Source organism: Anoplopoma fimbria, chromosome 16, assembly GCF_027596085.1.
Source record: "Anoplopoma fimbria isolate UVic2021 breed Golden Eagle Sablefish chromosome 16, Afim_UVic_2022, whole genome shotgun sequence".
Taxonomy (NCBI): Eukaryota; Metazoa; Chordata; class Actinopteri; order Perciformes; family Anoplopomatidae; genus Anoplopoma; species Anoplopoma fimbria.
In genome coordinates, this window is record NC_072464.1 from 18,664,413 (window position 1) to 18,688,314 (window position 23,902).

Consider the following 23,902-nt stretch of genomic DNA (forward strand, 5'->3'; position numbering starts at 1 on the left):
GTTCCGAGAGAGCAAGCCAAGTAAATACAGGCCAATTCATTTCTATGTCACGACAGTAAAAATAATGACGTCCAGTCCAATCCAGTGCCAAACTACACCAATTTATGAACGAGATGAGTTCCAATTCAGCCTGGTCCAGATGCAGAGGCAACAGCGGCGAGGAAAAATTCCCTGTGACAGAAAGAAAGAAAGACCCCCTCCTCCTGAGGGCTGGGGTTCATCCTGTTTCTTCTTGACACAACGAAAGCTGATCGTCCACCCTGAAACACCACCTTTATCTTCACCTGCAGCAGGGACAGAAACACTCTTCCCTGTGGAGTCCCTGTGGCCACTCACCTGGGTTGGATCATCTGCCATTCATCATTCCCACCATCACCAGACTGCTCTACATCTGATTACAGACACAAAATACTCACAGTCAGTCCAGAGTTGGTGGATTTTGAAAACGTTTGTGGACTCACTGGGTTAAAAACATCAGAATCAGTTTGTCTTTGGGATGTGTGAGTGTTGTCCTCTTACTCTTTGCTGGTAAAAGAGGATGTAGGCTGTTCACTGTGGATGCCCACAGACGGAGGTGGTGGTTTTCTTTGTGACTGCTGAATCATTATAAATGAGCCAGCGGTCAGCGTGGTCATCCAACTCTGCGTCACCCTGTCACTCATGTGGTGTCCTGACAGCAGTAGGAGACAGGAAGGAAAATCTGTTCGTTAGTGTCTCAACATGTGGAGGTTATCAGACTTAGAATGGATATACTGTACAATAGGGATTCAGAACAATATCAAGAAACCTTTTATAATGTCTTTCTTTTCCCAAGGAAATCAACAACTTATACACAAGATTTTTCGGTGAAAATGACCTCCAGCCAGTTATGTATCTTTAAGGTGTCTGAGAACCTGATAGAGGACAGACGGTCCGACTTCAGTGTGATTATCTTACCTACCTTCCCTCCAGAGTCAAAGAATGACTCTCACCAGAAAGTACCGACCTTCAACAAAAAGAGACTCCAGAGAGGAGGCACAGTTGACAACAATTAGTTACAAAGCATGTGTACACACACAGAGAAACCCACAAACCCTCCCACACACACACACCAGTACACACTGACTAAATACTTCCTTTATATTGAATTATTTCTTATCCAGCTGAAGGCCACCAATAGTTCCCTGCGTGGATCCACATGGTTGTTCAGCTTCTCAAGTGGAAATGACTGTGAATAAAGTGTAAACCCTTCAGATGCAACATTAGCACCATGTTGACAGGAAATAAACAGGAGAAGAAGGAGAAGAAAAATGCATAGCTGGTTCCAGAAAATGGTCTGTGGATTTGCTCAATACATTTTCAACAAACAGTAAATTGATAATCCAAAATGTTTATGATTAACAATTTATCAACCATGCATTTCAGCATTAAGATACATCACCATTGTGTGGTAATTAAGTTCAGACTTGTACCATGCAAATAAAAGTCATCTTCTTTGTGTAACATGACGTCTAAATAGATTTTCACATTGTTAAAAATAAATGGAAACCAATGGCTGCCTGAAACTATAGGCAATAAAAATGCATCTAAAAATCAAAAACTATACAATGTTCAGCCAATGACCTTTGAGGTCAGTGGATGACAGTTGGATGTTGGATGTGCTTCAGTCATCTGGGCAGAGCCACAAAGACGGACTTCTGACCGGATGTGTTGGCACCACGGTTCCCCCTGAAGTCCAGCTCTGTCTCCTGCAGAGCAGCACAGAGACGACATGCTGTCAGTTATACATACCGTAAAGGGTAACATAGCAACAACAGCAAACAAACACAGACAGTGTGTGGGTTTGTTCATGTGATGATGATCTTACTATCAAGTTATCCTAGAGGTTATCCTATCTGCTGGACTGAAACTCCAGACACCAGGTTCAGAGTCAGGTTGGTGTGGTCCTCCCATCTGGTAGACGGGGCTTTGCACCTTCATCTTTCAATACCACTAGGGTTATGGGAGGAATATGTTGTGTTCTGGTTTTTTTTCTGTCAAACTGACCCTTATAAATGTATCTGCCTTTCCAAATACTCTGTTGCATTCTTATTAAATATCCATCCATCCATCCATTTTCCGTAACCTGCTTATCCAGTTAAGGGTCGCGTGGGTGCTGGAGCCGATCTCAGCTGTCAATGGGCGAAGGCAGGGTTCACCCTGTACAGGTCTCCAGTCTGTCACAGGGCTGACATATAGAGACAAACAACCATTCACACTCACATTCACACCTACGGGCAATTTAGAGTCTTCAATGCACCTAAGCTGCATGTCTTTGGACTGTGGGAGGAAGCCGGAGAACCCGGAGAGAACCCACGCTGACACGGGGAGAACATGCAAACTCCACACAGCCCGGGAATTGAACCCGGGCCCCTCTTGCTGTGAGGCGACAGTGCTAACCACTACACCACCGTGCAGCCCTTATTAAATATTACATCAATAAAGATATAAATGTCGAACATTTTACACTTATTAGTATTTATGTTTTTAGGGTTAAACTAGTGGAGAAGAGGCTGGAAAAGGGAGGAAGGGTTTGCTGTTCGCTTCTGCACAGCATGTTGTAAAATGAATGGTGTGTTGTATGAGGGGACTTAAGACGTATGTCCTTTTACAAAGTAAAGTCAACAGCTTTGTTTTCTTATATGGTTTATGCATATTTACTCAACCAAGCCTCTGACCTCCAAGGCTCTGGGTGCTGATGACATTGCTCTGACGGACATGATGCGTTTTGGCAGTACAGAGAGAGAAACACACAGACTTATGGTCAATAAACATGACAGACAAAGGGCTGGGAAGGTCATTGCCTAAACAGGTAGACAAAGTTTGATAAAGGATTATAATTTAAAATAGGACCTGTCCAAGTTAACAAATCTGATCAGACATCATTGCAAATATCTGATACTGCTAAGGCCACACTTCATCACCAAAATAGGATTGACTTTCAATACGAACCTGGCTCTTGTTATGTTTGTGGATTTTAATAAGAACAATTAGAAAACACAACTGTAGTTGTGGCCAGACCTGACATGGTTGGCCAGTTTCTGGAACACTCTCTGGACCAGAAAGGCTGTAAGAATGGGCAGCTCGTTCTCCTTCTCGTCTTCTCTCTTCTTCGCAGCCCACCACTTCATCAACCTCCTCTGCAGTCCCATCTGGAGCTCTGGCAGGGCTACAACATGGAGGAAGATAAAAGGAATTCTTTAGTTGATTTTGTTTATTGTTGACCTTATTTCCTCCTGATAAACACTCAGTGATGTGAAATGGGTATGTTACCTTCTGTGAGCTTTCAGAGGGGTTCCCTCCTCTCCCTCATTCTACGCAGCCAAAGCAACACCGCTGTCAACGTTCAATAGTACAGCGACACATTTATTTAGGGGTAAATATGTGGTTAATGTGAAGCGCTGAAACTCTGTGTGAAACCTACTCAGCAGTGCATCTTCTTCTCTGGTTGTCAGTCTCCAGCTGTTATTGTGTAGGCTGGAGCATCTGAGGAGGCGATGCTGTGGACAAATACAAACACTGCTGCTTATTATACTGCTACCTTAATATTTTCTGTGGATAAAGCACCTGAAGTGAATACATTTCAAATGTTGACTCCATCTCTATTCTGCAACAGATGTACAGAATTTTGCTAACACTACCAGAATAAAGACATCTGCTGTGGGCCAGAGTCTACCTTCAACTTATATAGTTTTTCTTTTTTTTTGGACTTTTTTTTAAAAACTAAAATACACATAACAATGCAAGTGTAATTATAAATATCACAAACAATTAGAATGAGGTTAATGTGAAGCTGTGGCACTTCCTGTGAAACATACAACAGGTCTGTTTTTCAGACTTCAGTAAAAGGGATTGTTTGAAGGGATTAATCTCTCTCTATATTGAGTACAGCATTTTAGTAAACACTGTAGTGCTTAAATTGCTGGTCAGCTAATTAATAAGTCGACTCATCACAAAAATGTCAGTAAATAGACAATGAACATTCAAGTAATTTATTTAGCAAAATTGCCAAACATTCTCTGTTACCAGCATCCCTTATGGGGGAATTTGCTGATATTCTCTTTTTAGCTCAATTTAAATTAAACATAATTGAGTTTTAAAGTGCTAGACATTGAAGGAACTTGTGCTGGTGGGAATTGCACCTGGCAGCTTTCAGTGTTTTCTACTTTTTTATAAAGCGAACACTTTTAGTAAAGCGCACACACACTGTTCTTAAGCTGTATAGGGAAAATTTGACTTGTAATAATATGTGAGGAATGATTTCTGTAATACAAGACTTTTTTTAGGTTTCATCAAAATTAAAATGGCAGCTGTAGTATTGCGTGCAGGAGACTTACTTCTCATTTTCGACCGTGTGGTTTAGCGCTTTGTTAGCATTCGGCCTAAATTTTTATTTTTTCTGCTCAACAAAAGGTCATTATTTAACTTAATCATTAATGCAAAAATGTTGTGCTGTGTTTCAATTACACACAATATTAAGTTGATGTATAACCAGCTTTATCACGACAAGACAACTCATTAATATAATGTTTGCAATCTAAAGATTTGTCTAAATCAATAATCTTGAAGAGGGTGGCAAGCTGTCAAAGTCCTTTAACCAGTCTATTAACAGTCTTCAATTATTTGCAAGACGCAATTTTAATAACTAACTTTTAAATAATGAGGCTAAGCAAAAGAGAAGAAAATCTTAGTCGACTGAAACCTACTCTTCAACCAATCGATTGGTCGAAAGAAAATGTGCATGTTATCTCTATATTATTAAGTTAGGCCAGTGCACCCGACCTGTTATGAGAGACCCACCGACACTACCCAACCAGTAAAAATATGCGTTAATAAATCACCTGAACCCGACCCGACCTGCAAACCGCCAACTTTATGTATTATAGCAGCACAATTGTCAGGACGCACTGACACACTTAAAGAGGCATCATGGCACACTTAGCTTTGTGCACTCTTACATATACATTTGCGTTGATGGAGATAGACAGATGACAACTGAACGGTACAGTGACAGTGATAATGACAGCTGCTGTAGTTACGTACACTATCTTCCAAAGATAGCGGATTTTCCGTGATCCCCATTCCCAATCTGTGTGCTTATGTCTGTGTGTGTGTGTTTTGAGTGACAGCTCTCTGGCTGATTTCATAACTCATCAGTTACACCCTGTTCTGTCATTTATGTCTGTCTTCCGTCTCTCTTGGGTTTTCTCTCATCACTGTAAATTTCTGAAGAGAGCACAAATTATCAGTCGTTTAGCAAGATATCATATATTTAGCAGTTTAGTGCTTATTCAAGACCCTTTTACTGGACGCTCCGCTCCTCTTACCTCAAAGCTGGAAACATTAAAAAGTCAGCTAAAAGCAGCTTGTTCAAACAACTGTTGGCTTTATTATCTTGGTGGCGAAAGCAAATTTGTAAGCAAAATTAAGGTTATCATACAGTAAAATTAATAGTTTGACTCACTGTTTTGAAGATTAAGTTAAATTTCAATTTGAAATCTTCTACAGTTGTCATTTCAAACTGTTTATACTGTTTGGGCTGTGCAAGAATGGAAAGATTTACAGTCGTAGCAAACGGAAATACTCCCATCTTCTCCTCATCCCTGCCCCTTACCTCCTGCTGTCCAGTCTAAATTGTCAACCAGGCGATTCAGAAGGTTTTGACAAAATCCTCGGATGATGTTTGCCCTATTAGACTCAAACGATCAACAAATGATCGTCCTCCTAGCAAGCCCACAGTGGCCGACTGCTTCTCCCAAACAGACCTAATGGTGGGCTTTCCACTTGAGTATGTTTTGTCCACTTGTAATATTGAGAAAAAATTGAGCACAAAAAGCTATGTAGTTTAGAGTTCCGGAAAGAAAGATCATTAACTAAAATGGTGATAGAAATACACAACCGTTGAACAGATGGCTTCTGCTATTTGGAAAAAAACAGTATTGTGGTGCCAGTGTTTCACAAATAGGGTACCAAATTATTAAAATGAAGGACTGTTATGGAGATGTTAAAATGTTACCTATTGTCCATTCATTCCCACCACCATCTGTCAGTCAAAAAATGTAAAAGCTTTTGTATTACTGCAAAGCACATATTCCCCGTCAAGTCCTATCCTGGAGACATGTTGTGTACAGTGCAAAACTGAGCAACAAATGTTCGTCATACAGACACATTTGTCACCTAAATTGGCCTTGAGTGTTTGTCAACACACGAGTCATAGCCACTCAGATGTGCTAAGACAGGTGACCCTTGCATATTTTTCACTGTGAGCTAAGCATGCAGCAATGACAGAAATGCCAGAAAAGTGGGTCCCTGAGAGCTGAGAGGGTCCTCCAGAGGAGTCTTTGTCTCTAGAGACACATCATCTTCTTGATAGTATGTAGACTGAGCTCGGCCGGGAAACGGATGGCGGAGAGAGACGCCCAGCTTTACTCTTTCTTCTTGTCAGGAGGGCAAGCAGCTGCAGTGTTTTATTCATCCTACATGTTTGACATCATCAGGGGGTGCCAATAATTGATTTCACAGCTGGTAACAGCGACTGAGCTCCAGATAGACTTTTTGGTAGCACTTTACATCACAGCACTTTAATGACATGGTCATAGAGGGGTAATAGCTTGATCATGAAGAGTTGATAATTAAGTAATACAATGTAATGACTAAAGCAATAACCTGGTAATAGCTATTAACATTGGGTATGTCTAGACTGTATATAAGAAGTGGACGTAGTCACGTCACCCATTGGTTTGTGGACTACGGTAAGCCTCGAGTTGGGCATTTTGGCAAGTATTAATTACTTTTCAAGAATTGAAAAATTGTTATATCTGTACATTATTTGTATTGACAAATTGTATTATGGTGACATAAATGGGGTACTCACAATGCTAATAATGAGGAAATATATGTTGATCTTTTAAAATTATTATAGCCTACTGTCATCGTAATACCTTTAAAATCACATCAGCCTTTAAAATCACATCAGCTGAGAGTGGCATTCTGGGCGTTCCAAGAGCGGTGATTGTTTCTGAAAAATGTAATCACATCTTGTGAATTACTCTGTCACTCCCCATCAATGTGTTGGCATTTTGGCAAGAGTGTGGAGATGATGTGGCAATAAAATTCCCTAATGGCCGGGGCAGATTTTTGATTTCACCTTTGGGTGGGCTTAACCTCCCAAACAAAAAGGCAAAGTATTCTATTCAAAGCCACTCTTTGTATTGACAATCATAAGCAATCAAATATACATAACTCTAGGATGTATTAATGTCAAAGGATGTCACTTTAATCTGAGTTCCTTTCAATATAATAATAATAATAATAATAATAATAATAATAATAATAATAATAATAATAATCTTTATTTATACAGCACTTGTCATGCAGTCTATGTTGCTCAAAGTGCTGCACATTTAAAAATAAATAAAAACAGAAAACCTTCATTTTACAGATAAAATAAATAAAAAAAGAAAGCATGTTTTGACACATTTTAAGTGTAATTAAAACATTTCAACAGATTAATAAAAATAAAATAAAAAAATGTTTAGACAGTGGAACACATAAGGTGCTGTTAAAAAAAGAAAGGCTTGGAAAAATAGATATGTTTGCAAGTGATGCTTGAAAATGTCAAACGAGGCTGCCTCTCCACTGTTGAGGAGCGTGAGTTAAAAAAAGCTGCATCTCCAATTTTCTTTTCCGAGATGTTTTGAGGAACTAGAAACCCAGCCGTGGAGGATTTAAGGGGTTCCTGGAGGAACATATAGCAACAGGGAGTCTGTGAAATAGGCCGATCCTTAGCCATATTCAGTGGTACACAAGTAAAAAGGACTAAAATCTATTCTGGAGGCTATAGGCAGCAGGTGCAGGGTAGCTAAGACTGGAGTGATGTTTTCTTTCTTTTGGATAAGTTGTAGCCTCTCGTAAGATTTTTTTGGGGAAGACCAGTAAAAAGTGCATTGAAGTAGTCTGGTCTACTTGAGATGAAGGCGTGCACGAATTTTTTTATATCTTACAGTAAAAGCTTTCTCCAGTAAAGCATCCTTCTTGGATTTGGGGCCAACTAAAATAATTTCTGTCTTATCCTCATTTCATTTAAGAAAGTTATTATTCATCCATTTGTTTATTTCTGGTAGGCTGGTAGTGAGGGAGATTAAGGCATCTTCATCATTTGGCTCAACAGATAGGTACAATTGTGTATCATCAGCGTAGTTATGAAAACTAACATTATGTTCCCTGATGATATAACTTAGAGGCAGCATTTATAGTGAGAACAAAAGAGGGGCAAGGCAGGTCTCTTGTGCAACACTGGAGGTTATTTCATGTGTCATTTTATAATGTTCCCCTAGACGAACCTGCTATTGTTTTCCTGTAATGTATCTTCGGAGCCAGTTTAGTACACACTCCAAACCCAGTGCTCAAGCAGGTTTAGGAGAATTGCATGGTCTGTCATGTCAAATGCTGCTCTTAGGTCAAGAGAAACCAGAACTGAGATTTTACCTGCATTAGTACTGAGTCTCAGATTGCTGACTATCTTGGTAAGTGCAGTCTCTGTGCAATGGTTAGCTCTAAAACCTGATTGAATTTTTCTAGGATGTTGTTTTCATTTAAAAAGTTTTTTTTTCTGTGGAAAAAAACTTTCTTGAGTATTTCGCTTAAAAATGACAGGTTTGCTATGGGCCTATAATTACTTAAGGTTGCACAGTCTAAGTTAGACTTCTTCATTAGCGTTTTAAAAACAGCAGTTTTTAAGGCCTCAGGGCAGACTCCAGTTTCTAGGGATGTGTTAATACTTTTCTGGACTAGGTTTGAGATGCTCTTGCAAACTTCTTAAAATCATGAAGAAGTGATGGGGTCAAGACAACAGGAGGATGGTTTGCTCAGATATACTATTTTACTCAAGGTTGTCTGCCTTTGATGAGGTTGAATGCTCGAGTTGTCTGCAGTTTTAGCAATGCCAGCTCTGATATTAGTGATTTAATTGTTAAAAAAAGTTGCAAATTCCTCACATTTGGGGGGAAGAGGCTTGGCTTGGAAAGTAATTTGCATGCTCAGCATTCAGCAGTCTATCAATGGTAGAACACAATGTTCTTGAGCTAATTTTGTTTTCTGCTTTGATGTTAGAAAAATAAGCCTTTCTTGCGGACCGTATTGTGTTATTCTAGTTTGCTATGTGTTCTTTGTACATGCTACGGTGGAATATCTCTGGAATGGTGTTCTGTCTTGTCTCTGTATGTGTGTTCACCTGGTTCTTCTTTGTCTCCCATGACAATGCCCTCTCATATCATTCGCTCTGTTCGGAGGGTCATTGGCTGCAATCTGCCGTCCCTCCAGGACCTGTACACCTCCAGGACCCGGGGGCGGGGAAGAAAGATTGGAGCCAACCCCTCCTACGCTGTTCACAAACTCTTTGAATCACTCACCTGCTGCGATCAGGACCAAAGCCTTTCAACACAAAAACAGTTTCTTCCCATCTGCAGCTGGCCTCATCAACAAGGCCTTGGACCCCCAGTGACACGGACCCCCCCCCCCCTCGCAGGGCTTTGTGAGTGTCTGTCTAATCTCACCTGGAGGCTGTTGCCTTGTTATAGTTTTAACACAAAATGTCTATCATAAAATGGATATAACATGACAATATGTAAAATATGAGGAGAGGCTGCGTATTTATCATTGTTTTATTAGTGTCTAGAATGTTGCCTTGTTGTATTTCTATAATATTTGGATTCATTCTTTTAATTCATCATCCAAACAACACTGTATATTCAACTATATAATGGGTCAGTAATGAACCATATTTAAATTTCTTCACAATATTTTCTAAACTTGATTTTTTGGCATCCTTCTGAACTTGACCTGTCAATATTATGGCCCCAATGTCTTGCTAATCTTAAGAGGAAATTGATTTTCAAAGTTTTTTTTAATCCAGTATGGCTCTTTTGGAGAATCTGTAGGCTGCTCTGGTAGGTAAGGGTGTTTACCTTTAGCGACAAATTGCACGTGGCATAAAATGACTTGAGAATATGGCCAAGTAGCTCTCTAGAGTGCGGCATTGCATTGTGACACTAAAATATTCCCCCTCCTTTTATGATCTAGACTTGTTACCTGGGTGCTGCATTCTGTTCCGGGTGAGTATTGATGTAGTCTGAGCCTTCACATTTACCATTAATACCAAATAGAGGAAACATAATTTAACAAACTGCCTCAATAACAAATATGAATCATGTACAGTACATTGATATTTTCATCAGATGTAAGATTGTATCACTCCGGAGGGACATGCTTTGGTAGCTAACACTGTTGAGACCAGTTTAAGGAGATGACAAGCATAACAATGATGTTTTGGCAGCTGATAATCTGAGCAATCACCTTCATCCATGAGCGATGCTACCTCAACAGCCTTTACCTCCAGAAGAATCTCCACCTTTGTCATGCAACTCTACTACCTTTCACCCCTCATCTGAATTTCCTTTTCTAGACGCGTCTATATCGTTTTTTTCAAGGCCATAAACGCCTTAACGCTGTGGTGACATTGGAAACATCAACAGTGATGGTGATTACAATTTTCTCACGGATATTTAATTTAGCATGTATGCTGATAAAGACACCTGCAAATACATGAAACATTTGGGATCTTTAGTTGCCTGCAAGCAAGAGCTATAAACATCTCTCAGGGCTGTCAGGGTCTATCCAGTGAGCTCGCACTCCATTAAAGTCTACTGACTTGCAGCCCAGCGATCTGTTGTTGGACTTATTTACTTTATATTTGCATTGCTATGCTTACATTACATTATAATTTTTTTGGTTCAAACCCCTCTACCGGCAACATGCCGAGGTGTCCTCGAGCAAGACACCTAACCCCAAGTTGCTCCCCGGGCGCTTCATTGCAGCCCACTGCTCCTCCGGGATGGGTCAAATGCAGAGAAATAAATAATTTCCCCATTGTGGGACTAATAAAGGCTTAATTAATTAATTATGGACTTTCTTGTCTCTTTATACTAGGTCCATTGATCTGAGCATCTAATAATGATGGTAGGTTTACATTGGAGTCAGTTGAAAGCGCGGTGCGTTGGGTTCAGACACCAAGGTGCACTGACCAGGTCGGTGTTTGATGAGTTGGGAGTGAGACCGGTTAATGTATGAGACAGGGGAATTAGGCTGAAGCTGCTGAACCAGGCTTTTACATTACAACTGTTCTACTGCTCCAAACGCGAGCAGACCCTGGACAATAAAGTTTATCACTACATGGTCAATAATCTTCTGAGGAACTTTAGTGGTTTCCTCTTACTGATGGATAGCTAGCTCGTGTAGGAGGCTGTTGCAGCGTCAGACTTTCCTCTCCAACAAAATCTAAGCCTAGCCTAGATCAAACAGCTGGCTATAAACAGCTTGGTCTTTAAGAGACAACACTTAGCCTTAAACTACCTGGTGCTTCATCCACAAGGTCATTGATCCACTTGGACGAGGGAAGAGGCATGATGGCAGACCAATCAACCTTCATTTATTTAACTCGGGTTCAGGCAAGGTTGCAAAATAATAATGAGACTGGATTAATAGACTCTATAAAACAAATTTCTAACAAGAAATCAATTTATACAAATTCATAAAAATTATAATCCAAACACCGGTGAAATTGCATTAACATATCTATCAAAATAATAGCAAAAATAATATAATGAGACTGGATTAATAGACTATATAAAACAAATTTTTAACAAGAAATCAATTTATACAAATTCATAAAAAACATAATACAAACACCGGTGAAATTGCATTAACATATCTATCAAAATAATAGCAAAAATGATATAATGAGACTGGATTAATAGACTATATAAAACAAATTTTTAACAAGAAATCAATTTATACAAATTCATAAAAAACATAATACAAACACCGGTGAAATTGCATTAACATTAACAATTTATTGTTAATTTATTTTTTTTCCAGGACCCCGCCCCTTTCTCATCTCTGTTTGGTGACATTATGAGAATTCTTTGGGGTGGATCAAGATGGATCATAAAGAGAAACATTTTTAAATGTGATGCTGAAAAGATGAGGGGAAGAGATTGATACCTTTGAGGCTGACGCTGCCAAATGTTTTAAAATAACAAATTATTAATTTGGCACAGTAACCAGTCATCATCTCTACACATCATCTCAGTCTAGTGAGCCTGAAGGCACTGGCAGAAGAGAGGAGAGAGAGCGACACATTGAGCCCAGTGATGCGATACCAGTTCAACTGTTGTGCAGCTGAAGCGGAACCACAAACAATCAGCAAAGTTAAGGTTTGGCTAGATGTCTGTTTTGCTATTTTAGGTGCCTTTTGTTGAAAACATGTTAAACTTTTCATAAAGTAGATGTGCTCATCAATGATACTTTCTGTAAAGCGACAAATTACAGCCTGGATGAGACGGGGCAGTAAAAAAGGCTGACGTGCTACAGCCAACTTTCAAAATGTTGAACTCATTGTTATGCATGAATGGTTTTAATTAATTAAGTTAATACTTATAGCATTAACAAATTAAGAGACCTACAACCAAAGTAGACCCTTTTTCTTGCACAGCGATGTAATGGTTATTACTATTCTCTGATATTAACATTTATTTAATGTCATGATATTTTACTAATATATACATTTATACAAATGACTCATCCAGGTTGAGGATAGTGCATCTGCAGTGGGCAGGATACCAGTGCTATTGTGCCAGTATGTGCTCCTTTTTGTAACATTTTACATCTATTTTACCAATGTCATTGTTATAAATATTTTTCAGTATTCTTGCTAACATAATTTGTGCTCTGGGTTGCGTAGGTGGTGGTGCATCACAGGGAGGTTTTTGGTGGGACGAGTCAAAAAGGCCATTTTTCATTCCCAGTACCTACAAAAAAGGTTATATTCAAGGTTATTTAAGGGGAGTTTGTTAATCAGTACAGAAACAGAAACCTGGTTCTGTTTCTGGTGATTTTCCCACTTGCAAGTTCACAGCTTGTTCAGCATTGTTAATGTATACAGAAAGCACATGGTTACAGCATTAAACTTCTCAACGTGTATATTCAGCAAAATACTTGTCCTTTGGATACAAACAGATTTTACATTGAAACTCATGCAAAAGGTATTCTCTGCTGGCATATGATGGCTACACAAACGGAAGATAAAGGCTTAAACATGTCCTGCTCTTTTTTATTCATCACCTGTGTATTGTTCCATAATTGATACAATAAATTAAAAGTCTGCATTTTAATTGGGCTTCAGTCGTAAAATGTTGATGCGCCCATGAGCACCCTTTGAGGCTTCAGTTGATATATGCTCCGAAAAGCACATTTCTGCAAGAAGTACCAGAGTATCTCCACGATATTGGTATCATTCGGGATTTGTACAACAGAGCCAATCAACTGCAAATAAATTGATCTTTTTCGATACTTATGCAGTATGTGTGAGATCGGAGACCACTTTTATTCATACGTGACACGGTTTTCTTACTTGCATTTGCTCTCCTGCAGTGATGCCACTACTAGATTAATCTGATAGTAAAAGCAAAAGAACACCGTCCACATTCCCACAAGAGACATCTCAAGTCATTAGTCCGTATTTTTATACATTCTATGATCTCACCACCATTATCTCCCATGTGGACACCTGTATTATTCAGTTATAGCAGTATAAAGTCATAAAAAGTCTCTAGCCCTAATTGGTGACTACTTGGAAATCCATGACTGCTTTGACGTCTTTTTCGATGCTCCATTAAAAGCTCCCTGTACATTATGCAGAGTCCTGCGCACCTCTCTGACACGTGATAAAGAGCCTTCCTCTCGCTGCTGCGTGCATGTGAAAGCAAGAAGAAAGGTTTTCAACATCCCCTGCTCTCAGATGAATCACCTGTGCATTGTTTCATAATGAATTAGCCCATAAAGAGACTGAACAAAAGAAAAAAGGAAGAGGCAGCATCTTGTGAATCCACCAAGGTAATTAACATCCCTCCCTCAACCTGTAACATTGCAGCTCTCTCCAAATAATTGCCTCTCGCACCCACGGGGGCTCGGTGGTCCTGTGTTTGCCTGTTTACACACAGAAAGGTAAGACTGAGTGAGTTATATTTAGACCAGGACTTCATTTCAAAGGCTCGCCTGTAATAAACCACCTTGTGAAAAAAAAAAGGGGAAATAGAACTGCTCTGTGTAAATCCTTGCTTATGTGTTTCTTTGTTTAAGTTTCCACCAAATCATTTTGTTGGACCTGATCATACTTACAGTATTCCAAAACACTGTATTGCATTGTAAAAAATGTACCATGTATTAAATATCAATGGGGCTTTCTTGTCCAATATGTTCATGTATGCAACTATCCAGCATCTAGAACTTGTATTTGTCAGCAGACCAGGGAGAGTTGTCAGAATGAAATGGTTCAATGCAAAATAGATGCATCCCCCCATGGTTTGTTTTTAAATAGCAACAACCATTACCACGTAGGATTCAGCCGAGGAGCCAAGCCAAGCAAAGATCAAGGGAGTTAGCAAGTTATCATCCTTGCACCACACTCTCCATTTGGATACACATGGGGCGCCACCCAATGAAAGATAGCATAACAAATTCAATCTAAAAATATGTGCTCCAAAGGCAAATTTGATGTAGACAAATAAAAAATTGATGGGTCATTGAAAAAAGCTGTGCTTTCATATTTCTAAGTTTAATGTCTAAGGGTGTGATTTCTGTTTGACTGATGGAACACAAAAGGGATTAATAATGTATTTACTTTTTTTTGATGGGGCACTTCATGAATATTAAGAAGTTGAAAAGAAAAAGTGCAACTGAAGGAACTTTTTATATCTTTGGAGTCATTTGAAATTGAAGAAAAGAAATAAGACTTTACTGTCAGACACAGACAGGCTATTGAACTTGGTCTTGAGGGAATAGTTAGAAATTTAGGAATTACGCTCTTTCACTTTCTTGGTGAGCCTTAGATATGTCTGTATGCATATATGTATTTATGAAGCTACTGCCAGTGCAGTGCAAAGACTTGAAACAGGGAAAACAGCTGACCTAGCTCTGTCAAATGGTGACAAAATCTCTCCACCAGCACATACAAAGCTACCTAATTACCACCTTATATCTCATTTGTTTAATCCCTACCAAAGTGTAAAAACTATAGGTATGTGTGTGTATTAATGTGCAAAGCTGAGCTAATTCATATAACTGTACAGACATGAGTGATATCTTCTCATCTTTATTACATTACATTACATTACAGTCATTTAGCAGACGCTTTTATCCAAAGCGACTTACAGGAAGTGTATTCAACATGCGAATGTGTATTTCCCAAAACTATTCCTTTAATATAGCTGAAAAATACAAAAAATCTAATTGAAGTGTAAAATTGTGCTTCATGCATGTTGAGCTGCCCTGTTCTTCTGCTCATACAGCCCTTACCCAACAGCGTCTCGATCAGACTTTTAACGGGTATTCATGTTTTTGACTCAATCCCCTAGCCATGCACAAGTGAGAGTGAACAGTCAAGGTCAACAGCTGATAACACTCTTAACCCGGGAGTGACCTCATGGTGGCTTGTTTCACTTGAGGGAACTCGCTGCGGTGGAAGCAATTTGTCATGTTCGCAACGTAACCGGCAATTACCCTGCATCCTTATAGGCATCATGTATCATTGACTCTCAGCAACTATCTGTGGACCTCGGAAATCCCAGCTGATCGAAATAGGCCAAACATAGCCGCCACATTAGAGTTTGACCTCAAATATGGAGGTTTTTTTTTCTATGAATAGAAAAATTAAGTGCAGGCCAGGCTGGAGACGGTGTATTCAGCAGCATACAAAACCCTAAAAGTCACAATGAGATTAAAAAGATAAAAAGTCTAATATTGGGTCTTTATTATTTGGGGCCGCAGGGCTCAGTATTTGGTCAATAATTCATTGCTCTAAGTCATTTCATTTTTAATATTTTATTACTATCATTAAACCACACCTTTCTTGATGTATAATCCCAAGAAGAGTAACCATCCGTTTATTGAGCTGCTGTTGATTAAGAAAGAAAGATGATGATGCACCGGAATGATGATTATCAACTGTTAATAAACTTGAGCAATTCAAATGTAGTAGGGAAATACAGACAGCTTTATTCACTTACACACCTTCACATTCTTTCCTCCCCTAAATCCTCTATACACCACCTCCACTTATGGGTCTAAAGTGGGTCAACCCATGCTTCCCTTGCTCAGTGGGAAACAGAATCCACATTCATCACTGTGGTGTAAGCTCTTTGTTTGTAGACGCAGTTATCCCTAAACAATGGCACTTGCAAAATTATTTATTTTGCTTTGGAGCGTTTACAATTTCCAGGATATATAGATGCCTGGCTCAGAGTTAGCTACTTTTGACTTATGTATGGATTCAGATGTCCTTGATACTTGAATTCTAGATTTCTTCTTTGTGGTCGGGTAAGCAAAGCATGCAGGACAAAAAATCATGAACTGATTGCTGTAATAAAACGCGATCAGAAATAACAACACAGGTCACTTATTCAGAAATTACTAGAGTGTTGAATTGACACCCTACATTCACATTCCCAGCCAAAAAAGCTAATGTTTTAAGGTAGTATTTTGTATTGATTTGCTTCTGTCTGTTCATTATTTTCACCCCGAACGCTGCTGGAGTTTATGGTTAGCTTGTTTTTATTTGTCATAACGATTCTCTTCAAAGCCAGTGGTTGGATTTTTAAAGAAACCTGCAGAATGGTGCCTATCGCTGTTATATCCCATAGTAGCACTGCAGTTACAGGTTTTATTATGGAAACGTGAAATGGAAACTGTTTGCAAAGCGTGTCTTGGTTCGTGAATGTCTTGTCTGTTTCTTCAATGTTAGCCGAGCAGGGCATTAAAGATCAACTTTACAGGCAAGACTGACATAACGTATTATGCCATACAAATTGTGTTCACAGTCCTGACCTGACCTGGATTTTCACCACAGATTATTATAATGTACATAACAAAAGGAAACCTGTCACCTCAGTTTCATCAGAGCTGAGCCAGAAACGTCTCCATGTTGTCTTCCTACATGGCTGTGAGGGAACATTTCCAATCTGACCTGCAGGGTCAAAGTCACTCCAAGACCCCAACACCACAGAAGAAACACAAAACAGTGAATGTGCATCCACAGTGCAGAGACAATGTTCTCCTTTTTATAAAAAACAAATGATGCAAATATTCCATGACCAGCAGATTTTGCTGCCTTTTCCTGCTCACACTACGGCCTCCCTGGCGTTTCATTTCCTCTGAGGCCTGGAGTTCCAGGTGCTGCCAGGAACAAAAGGGCTGAGGAATTTTTTCTATTGAACATCCGACATATACGCCGAGAGCGCTCCAAACATAAACGTGTGAAAATGGAGATATTCTGACAGCTTTCACTTGTGACCTTCATGCGGCCCCTCTAATTAATGACATTCAGTCAACATTAACCTTTCTGAATAAAGACGTGACATAACTCTCAGTATTCAATTAAATTATTCAGTTCGAATGTGATGTCGAGGTTTCTCTATACTTGCCGGCATAACTTGCCAGCTATATATATATTTTATTTTTTTTTTTTATTTTTTTATTGACAGTGACAATGTGGATTTGAGTGTTTTTGTAATATTTGTTGGAGCAATACTTCCTCTCTGAGTCCCCATCTGTATCATGTGGTCAGTGGATTTTGATAGGTTCTATATCTGTGATGGGTGTTGGCTGTACTTCTTACACAGCACTACCCCTCCCAAATCCCAAACAAATATATTAGGATTTTGTAGTTTTATAACAGCTTTTTATATGAGGTCTAAGGGTGAGTCAGGCTTCCATCGGGTCTAACTGCCTTCAAACAGTAGCTTCACTATGTACTGTTACTGTTTTTTTCTTTGTCTGTGGCTTTTGCCTTTTTGGCAAACAAAAATAATATATATTTGTATATAAAACATTAAATAATGATTTATGTATGGTGTTTTCTGTATTTTGGCACCTTCATCAAATGTGCAATCCAGCTTGGGGCAAAGAATAAGGGTTGTGTCTGCGAAACCTCCCTACATATCTGGTTTAATAAGGTAGAAAAAAGCAAAAAAAACTTTAAAAGAAGAAATGGATGATTGTTGATGGCTGTGGTGCCCCAAACAAGGAGCAAGTGAAGCCATTGTCCGCAAAACACAAGGGTTAAATCATGTTCCACTTCGGTGCACTGTTTGTAATTTAAGGTAGACATATGGGATCATAAACACTGAACCACCGGTGTTACCCTTTTACTCAATGCTTTATTGAGTCTTAAAATCCATCCTTTTAGGGACAGTAGCCACAACTCAGTGTGTGAATCAGCTGTGTCAATAAAAGCACCTGTGGTGTAGCTAAAAATTAAATTATACTGTGGAAAACATCATCAGGAGAGGAGAAATTACCATAAATAACACACAAAAAATTGTTTGCACAGAAGCTTCAAAAACTAGAAACAGCATTAATACAAAGACAATCTGAGCTAAGGTGATCAAAAAAAAAAAATCTGTTCTTGTTTCCCCCCGGAAGTTAAAGATATAATTTAAGCTGAGGACTGACTCTCATTAAAAATAAAATAAAACCAGACAATAAAAAAGTCTGACAGCCTCATAATGAAATCTGATGTTAATTGTTTAGGAAAGAATAGGCACCTTCAGGCATTCTCATGCAAACTGTGTACAGTAATGAGGCCCGACAGTTATTTAAAGTAACTGACTTATTCAGAGCCATAAAAAGTTATGAAGAAGATCATTTTCAAGGAGCCCTCTAATAATTATTCAACCTATTTGCAGAGTTGCATCAGACCGTGAATGACACCTTAGACTTCTAAAACTTGCGTGCCTTCCATTTATTCCAAGAAGTCATCCATTTAAATAGACAATGCAGCTTGGGATTTATTTTTTTCTTCCTTTATTTCAGGTTGTGGAGTTTGCTGACAATAATAAAAACGTGCAGTGACAGCTTATTCAGTCTGGTGTGTAGAAGGTTCATATAAAGGATCAAAACTGTATTAAAAACCCTGAAAACTGGAAAAGAAGTTCCTTACAGGGTCATACTTAATTAGGAATGACGCCATTTCCTAAACAGCCCCGTACACCTAGAATGAAATTTATTCAAACAGTCTCATTCAGTGCACATCAATTTGATGCAACACTGCAGCAATCATCCCTCATTGACATTCAGACGGTTTCACGTTTCCATCTCCAACATCATTGGCCCTGACAGAAGAAGCCCATTCCTGTAACATATGACACAGATGACTTAACTCCCCAAAGCGGGGGAGTTCAGAATGCTGCTGAACTAATGTGCTAACACATTTACACCGACAATATTTTTTACTTCTGTCCATTTATTCCAACTGTAAACTGGGTCGCTAAATGAAAGTCTATCCTAATAGGGTTTTATGGCTTGTCAGTCTGAGCCTGACATAACAACAAAAGCTCATGGGAACATAATGTGTTAATCTAAATGATTTAGGTTTTCATCAGCGCTGCCCATGGCAGACAGAGATGCCTTGAAAATACAATTACAGGGTTATTGGCAGACTGGCATCCAGCTATCATCGTTTAGCTGTGTAAGATAAGCAGCAATTTACTTTCCATTTATGAACCCTCAGCGTGATCTGCACAAATAGTTTTCCAGTTTTATAACAAAATAATGCTTGATTTATGTGTAATCGTCCTCTGTCTTGAAAGCATTTGTTATTGATAGGTTTATAAGGTGAAACTGTACTTAGGCATTACAAAGTTGTAATGAAGATGTATCCGTGTGTAACACTGTAGAGAGGGAGGGAGGGAAGATGTCACCTTTATACTTTGCGTTCATTGGCAGTAAGAGTTGTTCCATTAGCAATATAGGAGACTGTAAGGAAGCCTTAACAGAGTGGCTAGGAAGGTAATGGGAGGCAGACGCAAGAAAACTTTGTCCAGGTATGACAAAGACTGAGAGAATCTTTACTCAAAGTATCATAATAATAATAATAATAATTAAGCATTAGTCCCACAATGGGGAAATTATTTCTCTGATATTAACATCAGGTGTAAACAGCTATGAGGCCCAAATCATCGTAATGCAAGCTATATTAATTCAGCCATAAATGCACAGAGCTACACACTGAAATAGGACCCCCCTTGAAGCCAAACAGCAGCTGCTTATACACACCCTTCAATCAGAAGTAGTCACTCTAGTCTGTAGCATTCATGCAGTTACATCCACAGCCTCTCATGAAAACAGGTAAGTGATAAGTTCACTCTTACTAACCTCAAAGCCCAAATACTTCACATAGCTTATAATATAACCCACATTTAAAAGATCAAAATCAACATAGAAAAAAATCAACACTTAATTGGTCTAACACAGTGGCATCCCTGATGAGGTCACACAGCGTATAAATTCAGGAAGTACCTCCTCTTCGGGAGTGAAGAGGAGGATAAAGGCGGGAAATCGTGTCCGAGCACGAATCGGAGAGGGAAATTGAAAGTGAGGATAACAGAGTATTTGAACATAAAAGAAAATGAAGTAATGTTAGAAAGATTCCAGTCACGAGAATGAGAAAAGAGGAGAGTTAACTGGTTGTGATGATTGCTTTGACACAAACAGATGAGATTTTCAAGAATAAATCCATGGATTGCAAAGTTTTTTGAAAGAAAAATCTTGAACTGTGCGATCGGATCGATCAGGATGATGACCATCCCACAGAATGTGCGTGAAACAGAAGGATAGAGCCTTGAAGGTCTGTGCGTACAGTGATCACAGCGGTTTGACCTGCTTCTCCTTAGGGTCAGAAGTAACAAAGGCCTTCCCCCTGTCAGTAGAAGAATATTATTTTCATTATATTGTAGTTGGATGTGAATCACGACGATTGACAAGATTCTAAGAAGGGAAGCAGAAGGCCAGTCATGCAGTGTGTTTGGTTTTTTGAAAAGGAATTTCTGGAAAGAGTGTACCACGAGTATGTGTGTTCCAAGGAAAGGCCATATGAGAGGGTCTCCTCTATGATGTCTCTCTGCTGTCAGGACTATGAACATGTTGCTGAAGTATGTGGAGTTTTGGAGGGAAGAATGATCACTGTGAGGAGGAGTGCAAAAAGGAAGAGCAAGAAAAATGCACTGTGTGGGAAATCACCGTGCAGGGTCAGCACAGTGTGCTGTGAAGGAAGGAAGGAAGTAAAAGTGAATAAGAGCAGAGCTGAAAAGGGTTGTCATGCTGAAGCTGCTAGAGAATGGAGAGTAATGACAAAAGGGAGGTGGTGCAAAAGGTACTGGATTAGAAAAGAAACGAAGCTGAACAGAATATATCTGCATGGACAAGAAAGGGTGTTTGGAATAAATTGCCATGGTTAGAAATTGAGCGACTGAAATATTAGGAAATTCTGAAAAGGATTAAGATGGTGTTGTTTAGTGCGACCAGATTTTTGAACATTTGGGCTATAAATGTCGGTTGCGGAAGTGCAAATCATGGATAGCAACCGCCATAAAACTCAATAGAAGTAGAAGAAGTACCTCCACCTTTTTTCCCTGGAACAGACGGAGTATATGATGAATAAAAAAGAAAGAAAATGATCATTTATGAAATGCAGAACTAGACCAAAAAAACACAACTAACTAAATACAGGTTTGTGTTTTATATCAACCACAAATAGCAGCGATATAGTGTGGTATGCGGTTTGGATGAATACTTAATTCACCGCAATATATACAGCATGCTGTATATATTGCTGTATACACCACAGGTAAACATAATAAGTCACAAAGATCAGAACATATTAGCGCTAGTCTCAATTCAAAGCAAATACTGTATAATGTTTGTTATTAGAACTGAAATATGTGTTCATTTAAATTGAAAAATGATAAAAAAAAAAAAAGATTAAAGTAGAAGTGATCTATCTTTTGCAAAATAAAGTTAAATTACATTTCGCTATAAAGACCAGACAGATATCTCATGACAAACATGTTTGCATTGAAGTTGTACCCGGTGTGTACATCTAGGAATAATTCTCAAAGTCAGTGTGGTACATGCCTCAGGACTGGGATTCGGTCTATTTTAGGTATTCAGCAGGGGTGGGACATAGGGCTAGAAGTATTAAGGGCTGATATTGTTTTTTATTAAAGCTCTGACATAATTCCGTGTCTGATATGATGAATATGATGTAATTGAAGTATTACGTATCAACTGTAACAATTGATGAGTGCTACAGTTTGAAGCTCAATTGATTCTGGTACAGATGTCACACAATAACGAGCAAGAAAGATAACATTGAGTCATTTTTTTCCACCCTGTAGAGAGAAATTACAGAATATAATTATTTATATATATAAGGCACAGGCATGTGTTATGTGCATATCGAACAGGGGGCTTTTCAAGGTGCTTCCTCTATTCTCACACCAGAGCTCTATGAACATCAGGGACGTTAATCTTTATTCTCATACCCCCTCAGGTCAACTCTGCGGGTTATCTGGATTACCTTCAGGGGCTTCTTTCCATTTTGACGATGTGCAGAATAGAACACTGACAATCAGGAGCTTGGTCACCTCCCACATGCAGAAAAAAAACCCCAAAAAGCCTGAATATCTCAGTATATTTTATCAAATTTGACCACACATCATATGTATCATCAGTTTGACAAATCTGTCCCCATGCAGAGAGTGCAGGGAATCTGGACAGCATGTTACTGAGAACAATATATGGCGAGATTTTTTATTTGAAAGACATAAATCCTAAGGTCCTAAATATCTTCTACATTTTTGTAATATATGAATTTACTCATCTTGCAAAGTTTGCATTATAAATTCTGCTCTCTGCCCTCTAGTGGCCAACAATTGATAATGCAGTTCTAAAATACTTGGTGCGACTGTGTGATGAAAGAGATTGTATATTTAAAAAAGAAGAGCATACTGTATGTAAATAGCATATTTAGCAAACTGAGCCTGATTGCCATGCTGTTCTGAAAACTAATTCTATTGCCCTCGGTTATTTAAAGTCTTATAAAATAAAGTGACCACCTCAGGCATTATCGCCCTCAAAGACCAAGATCAACGAGTTCTTCACCGATCCACTTAACCCCTAAACAAGACCGGGTCCAAATCAGATGCACAGTAACTGGTGTCGATCGGGAGCAGTTGCAGCGGTTACAAAGCAGCATTTCAGTGAATTAGAGCAGACATGCTATCACCTCTCATCACACGGTGCATCATATTCATCATACTCATCACGGAGTAAAATGTAAAAAGTACGTAATTGAGGCAGACAGAGTGTCAGCTGCGATGTACAAGAAAAATGACGTAATCTTCTCCTCTCGACTGCAGTAGGTTTTAATTAATGGGTATTCAGTCTGCTGTTAATCCACATTGAGTTTAGGAAGGTCATCCTTGGGTCTACTCTTCCTCTATGTGAGCAGCTTGAATGGACGGTTAGAATTAGGGCACAAATAAGTTATGTTTTTGAAAATGTATTGCTAGAATAAACAAAGCTTTCAGCAACAGACCTCGACTCTGTAATTTCCTGTTGAAAACAAGTCTTCATATCTGCAGCTGCTTTCCTATCTGTCTGACCTCTATCATCCGAATCTACTGGCCATACACAGACAACAGTCACACTCCCTAAGCAGTTTGGAAACGTTAAAATGGAGGCATAACAGTATCAAGCGGCCTGACTGTGACTCCAGACTCACAGAGCAATCTCCACCTCACCAAATCCCTTCAGCACAATCCAATTCCATACACTGTAACTGCAGGCCATGGCCATGTAAGGGGGGGGCATGAGGATACTCCTTCAAGTCTGAGAAATATAGGCAAGCCTTAACATGTAGATCGATAGTTTGTCATAAAATAATAACATATGTCTGTCATAACAAATGACAGAAATAAAAACGCTACACATT